Source organism: Odocoileus virginianus, chromosome 18 (assembly GCF_023699985.2).
Source record: "Odocoileus virginianus isolate 20LAN1187 ecotype Illinois chromosome 18, Ovbor_1.2, whole genome shotgun sequence".
Classification (NCBI taxonomy): Eukaryota; Metazoa; Chordata; class Mammalia; order Artiodactyla; family Cervidae; genus Odocoileus; species Odocoileus virginianus.
Genome location: NC_069691.1, coordinates 43,279,714 through 43,285,713, shown reverse-complemented (window position 1 = coordinate 43,285,713; position 6,000 = coordinate 43,279,714). Strand labels below are relative to the sequence as shown.

General features: G+C 39.0%; 1 long non-coding RNA gene across 2 annotated transcripts in view; it reads left to right on the top strand.

The window, feature by feature from the left end:
* Positions 1-3,600: 3,600 nt before the first annotated feature.
* LOC139039436 (uncharacterized) overlaps positions 3,601-6,000 on the top strand; it is a 561,922-nt gene continuing 559,522 nt past the window's right edge. For both annotated transcript variants that reach the window (XR_011492700.1, XR_011492699.1), the window contains exon 1: positions 3,601-3,755. This is a non-coding gene — a long non-coding RNA (uncharacterized lncRNA). The remainder of the gene's footprint in view (positions 3,756-6,000) is intronic.

Genomic DNA, 6,000 nt, shown 5'->3' with positions numbered 1-6,000 from the left:
TTTCCCAATGGCTTTTTTTAAAAAATTATTGCTGGCTGATTATAAAGGCATTCAGAATTCCTCACAGAACATTTATATAAAAATACAATATAGTCTAAAATAAACATTGTCAAATTACTGTTGTGTACTTCATGAAATGCTACATTTGTTTTCAAGGTTTAAGAATTTCATTTTGCATTTGAGCGTGTTGATTAACATGTTTAATCAACATCATTGAATCAGTGGTTAGGACTGCTTGTATTAAGTGAAGGAGGTTAGAGAGGAAACTGGCTTTGTACATAATTAGTTCACATTGAAACTTTTCATCTATGGCAACTTTCTAACTATTTGACATAAACTGTTTATATATTTATGTAAACTATTTGACATAGAACTATTTGAACTATTTAACAAAACTATTGTAGAGTTTTAAGGAACTGAATTTTCACAAAACATGACTGACCTCCATTTTGTTAGAATCAGTTATTTGCATCTCAATGTTCATGAGTCCTATTTCCATTAAATATATAATATTATTTTTTCTATTTAACACTTTTGAAATTGAATTCCATTTTCTTTGATATCAACACTGAAACCACTAGAATGAATGCAAAGAAACTTTGGCTTTTTTCTCTTTTTATCAAGGACATTTTTGCTTATCATTCTACCCTTGACATTTTTGTTATATTCCCAGTTATAGATAGGTTTCTTGCAATCATCAACATTTACAAATTAATTTCACGCATTATAGGAGTGTGTTTTAAAGGAGGGAATAATTGCCATCGTTCCTATATTTGGTCTTATTTCTGTTATTTCACCTAATATTTTCTGATTCTATGCATTCTTATTTTATATGTTTCCCACATTTTCTTTGCTTTAATCTTCTTGTTTCTGATAGGTATACTCTGTCAACATCTTATATAGGCTATAGAAAGTAACACAGCTTTTGATGTAAAATGGTGAGAATTTCTAGAGAAGCCAGCTTCCACCTGGGAATGAGTTTCTGAACACTGGAGAACTGATCCAACAGAGGACCTGCTATCTCTGAAATAACCTTGGAAGTAGTTTGAAAATATGGTGGCTGAGCTGATATTCAGCGTGTAGGAAGATGGGATCAGGAACCTACTGCTGTCCCAGCTGCTACGGCTGCCTCCACATCGCCTTGGAAACTAGGGATGGGATGCTGGGGTCCTGATGCAGGAAAGTCCTACATGTCCACAACCCTATTTGCCAGTAGCTAAAACTGAAAAGGAGGCTAGAGAGAACCTCTAATTCACTTCCACTTTCCGAAATTTCAGTACTCTTATTTGCTGGGTAAGAGCTGATTTTTATCCTTTAGCTGTGAGTAGTTAATAGTCACTTAGTCGTGTCTGACTCTTTTGTGACCCCATGGACTGTAGCCCACCAGGCTCCTCTGTCCATGGAATTCTCCAGGCAAGAATACTGGAGTGGGTTGCCTATCCCTTCTCCAGAGGATCTTCCTGACCCAGGAGTCAGTCTGGGGTTTCCTGCATTGCAGGCAGATTCTTTACCATCTGAGTCACCAGGAAGCACAAGGATGCTGAAGTGGGTAACCTATTGCTTCTCCAGAGGATCTTCCTGACCCAGGGATCAAACCTGGGTTTCCTGCATGGCAGGCAGATTCTTTACTGTCTGAGCCGCAGGGAAGCCCCTTTAGCTGTGAAGGAGTCTGGAAATGCCCTCTGGTCTCTGTATAGGAAAGTCCCATAGAAGGAAAGTGGGATAGGAAGGAAGGTCACCCATCCACAGTATCTACCATTAAATAGCCATAGTCTATAGTCCTATTTGAATCTTATTTGAATTATTTAACATTCTTGTTCTACAAAATTAGCATTAAACTCTATTTCTAGAGTTGTGACAGTTAAATGGTGATTCTTAAAACTTTGTTTGAAAGTAAAGTGAAAGTCATTCAGTCGTGTCTGACACTTTGTGACCCCATGGCCTGTACAGTCCATGGAATTCTCCAGGTCAAAATATGAAGTGGGTAGCCTTTCCTTTTTCCAGGGAATCTCCCCAACCCAGGGATTGAACACAGGTCTCCTGCATTGCAAGAGGATTCTTTACCAGCTGAGCCACAGGGAAGCCCTAAGACTTTGTTTATATACAAGTTATTGTTTTCTAACCAGCAGTTCTCTCAGATGCACTTCTTAACATTTCATTAAAACACCTATGAAAAAAATTCAAAACATAAATAATACAGCGGAAGATGACTCTCATAACCAGCCTATCAACTGATAAAGCAAATGTCAAAGAGTTATTTAAAATATATTTTTAAAATTATATTTATCATTATATATTTATGTGCATATATAATATTGCATTGTTTCATAAATAGATACAAAATATAAAGTGGACTATTATTTGTGTTTTGAATTTTTTCTTAGGTGTTTTAATGAAATGTTAAAAAGTGCATCTGAGAGAACTATGAATATTGAAAATCATGATTTATTGACCTAAGGATGTATAATATACTATAACAATACAGTCTTCCCCAGATTATCATTCTTATATTATAAAGTTGTTTCTCAATTTTAGGAGGGTTTTTGGGTAGGCTTTTATTATAAGTTGTTAAAATCTCGACAGTCTCCCCAAGTATCTTAAAGTAATGAGTTTTCCTCAAAATCATCATGAGCTGAAGTCATCCTTTACAATATTTTTTATGTCAGTGAATATGCTCGAAAAACAGTCTAATTGTCTGCTATTTAAATTAACTCAGTAAATGTTCATTGTGTACTTAATATATTCTAGGACCCTAATGGGGCCTTCCATGATGAATGTCTTGTCCCTCCCCCATGCAGTCCCAGCCTAGCACACTCTATAAACATAATATAAATGAGTGGACACTCTGACAAAAAGATAAATGAGGTATCGTGAAAGAGTATCCTTAATGCTGCCTGGGAGTTAAAAGTCAGGGCAGATTTCATGGAGGAGGCAAGAATTTACCAGATTTCTCAATTTCCTAGTTGAAAAAAAAAAAACAACATTAAAAATCAGAGGGTGGTCAGAACTATCACTTTTTTTTTTTTTTTTTTTGGAAAGCAGAATAAATGTGAAGCACCTGGGAATTTTATTTGTGTTAAGATCTGTGGAAAAATAAAGGTGACTATGATGATAATAATGGGACTTTCCAGGTGACGGTAGTGGTAAAGAACCCGCCTGCCATAGGGTCACAAAGAGTCAGGGACAACTGAAGTGACTTAGTATGCATGATGATGATAATGGATATGATTGATTGCTCACCCAGCAGCTGGCTGGGAACCTTTCGCCTTTTCCTGCTGACACCTTAGTTTTTCCTGCTGGTGTCTCTCTCTCTTCTGAATTGTAGCACCCTTGTTTTGAAGGTGCTATAATTAGGTGTGAGCTATAATTAGTCTAAGTCAGTTAAAATCCCATTTGCCCACCAGTGATTGGTTGAAGCCACTACACCTGTAATAGACAGAGTAAGTATTACTTGGTCGCAGAGATAGGCTCAGGAAAGAGCACACAACTAGGTCTGGGCCAATGAAATGTAGGGAAATTTTGAAAAAGGGGATTCTGGGAAATTTTCCCTTCTACTTAAAAGGAAACCTTAAGTGCTGTCTCTTGCTGGCTATTGGCAGAAATGCAAGGGATGCTGTAGCCATCTGATTACCAGCCTGAAGAGGACCACAGAAATATTCTCACTCCTTCGTGCCTCTCCAGGAATCACAGGGGAATGGAGACAGAGCCATTGAATTAAGTAGGTCTTAAAACCTGCCTGACCTATGGATTTCCAGGTATGAGAGTCTATAAGTGTTTTTACTGTTTAAGACAGTTTGACATGACTTTCTAGTGCTTGCCATCAAAATTGTTCCACTTAATTTAATAATTCACAGCTGAGAATAAAAAGAGCTAGCCTATGAATTGAGGTAAATGTAATGCTACAACACTTTAAAAGAATGGAAACAAAAATCATAAAAGTAGGTGAAGGTAAAACCTGAGAACCTAAAATATTACAAAGGTAAAATAAATGAGAATAAAAAAGCCTAAGTGAAAAATAATTAAGTTACAAATCAGTTTGTTAGAAAAAGAAATCCTAAAATGGGGCAGAAGTGACAAACTAAATTGTCAAAAAACCGTAACAAATTTTTAGCATACTGGTAGGGCCTTTTTAGATTGAAAGAAACAGCTGATAGACACATTACTTTGGGAGTGATGGAGATTTAATACAAAAGATTTCCAGAGAAATTTCTTTGCAGGCCTTTAAAACCACCTATTTCTGACTTCAGCCCTGGCAATTCTGAGAAGGCAGGTGTGACTGAAGTCCTGGCATGTGCATTATGGGTCTTGATGTGATTCTCTCTGTCTGTATCTCTTCCTGTTGTATCTTTCCGTGTGTGCCTCTATGCGTGAATTGCCTGCATCCCTGTCTCTCCGTGCATATTTCTGTCTTGTCATGTAAGTTTTCATGTCTCTGTGTGTCTCCAAGTCTCCCTGTTTCTTGTTGTCTCTCATCTCTGCTTATCTCTATCTCTTCTATGTCCCCGTGTCTATATGTGAAGCATATCTGTGTGTTTACGTCTGTGAGTGTACATCTCTTTGCCTGTCTGTCTATGTCTCAGGATGTTTACTCTTTGGGCGTCTGAATCTCTATGTGGCCTCTTTTGTGAGTTATTTGTATGTTTGTCTGTGTGAATCCTTCTCATATGAATCTCTTTTCCTGACACTTAATTGAGACCCAACATGAACTCAGTCTGTGCCTAAAATAAAAGATGGAAAAGCCAGGGACTTTCCTGCGGACTTAAGTGACTGATACTCCTTAAAGTGGCTTGGTCAGCCAATAGGAATCCTGCCCCTCCTCCACCACTTCCCCCACCCTTCAGAGCAATGAAATCACAGGGCGTGTGGTGGGGGTGGGGGGATCTGATCTGTGTCTTTGAGTGCCTTACCATGAATCCACAGTATCAGACTCACTTCTTCAGGCCTTGTCTCAAATTCACGTAAGAAGACAGAAAACTCCCAACACTGAAGGCAGTATTGTTATTCATTTCAATGATCCTAATCCTAAAATAATCCTGAAAGTGTTAAGTGTTAAGGACTAGGTGTTAAGTCTTTGTGACCCCAGGGACTGTAACACCCATGGCTCCCCGCCCATGGCATTCTTCAGGCAAGAATATTGGAATGGGTTGCCATTCCCTTTTCCAGGGGATCTTCCCGACCTAGGGATCAAACCCATTGCAGGTGGATTCTTTACCATCTGATTCACCAGAGAAGCCCAAGTTGATGTTATTTATTCCTCCTTGCATGAAAATACCATCACACCGTCATGTCACTTCTAACTCCTTACCGGCTCTTGTGCTACCTTTCTAGGACGTGGCCATCTAGCTAGCAGCCTCACCACATCCATCAAAGAACACCTGCCACTTCCTTCCTCTGCAGAGCACTTTTGTGCAACCCTAACTTAGCAGTTTGGCAGCACCCCTTTCTGCCTCATTTCCTGCCTGCACCATCAAATAGAAGATACTGTCTGCCTTTTCCTTCATTAATTCCTGACTCTGAGACCTGTCATGTACTGATCCAGATGTTACATGGTTTTTCCTCCTTAGGTCCTCATAGGAGCACTCCCAGTCTGGCCCTTAATACCTGGGTGGGAAAGATCCCCTGGAGGAGGAAATGACAACCCACTCCAGTATTCTTCCCTGGAAAATCCCAGGGGCGGAGGAGCCTAGTGGGCTCCAGTCCATGGGGTTGCAAAGACTCAAACACGAGTGACTGAGCATGCTGAGCTACTTCTCCAGGTCAAACTTGTATTCTTCCTTTCCTATTCTTTTTTCCATCTTTGGAAATTCCAAAACTAACACCCTTTCTGCATTTCTTCATGAATAGTCCCCATTGCATGTTTCTGATAAAATACTGTTCTGATATTTCCAAAGGTCTTTTTAAAATTTACTAGCCCCAAATATGTCTGACAAGTCAGATATAAGAGATGACAGTGATCTTTAGATATCTGAAAAGAAAAGGACTGATGCCCAGGTCCCAGTC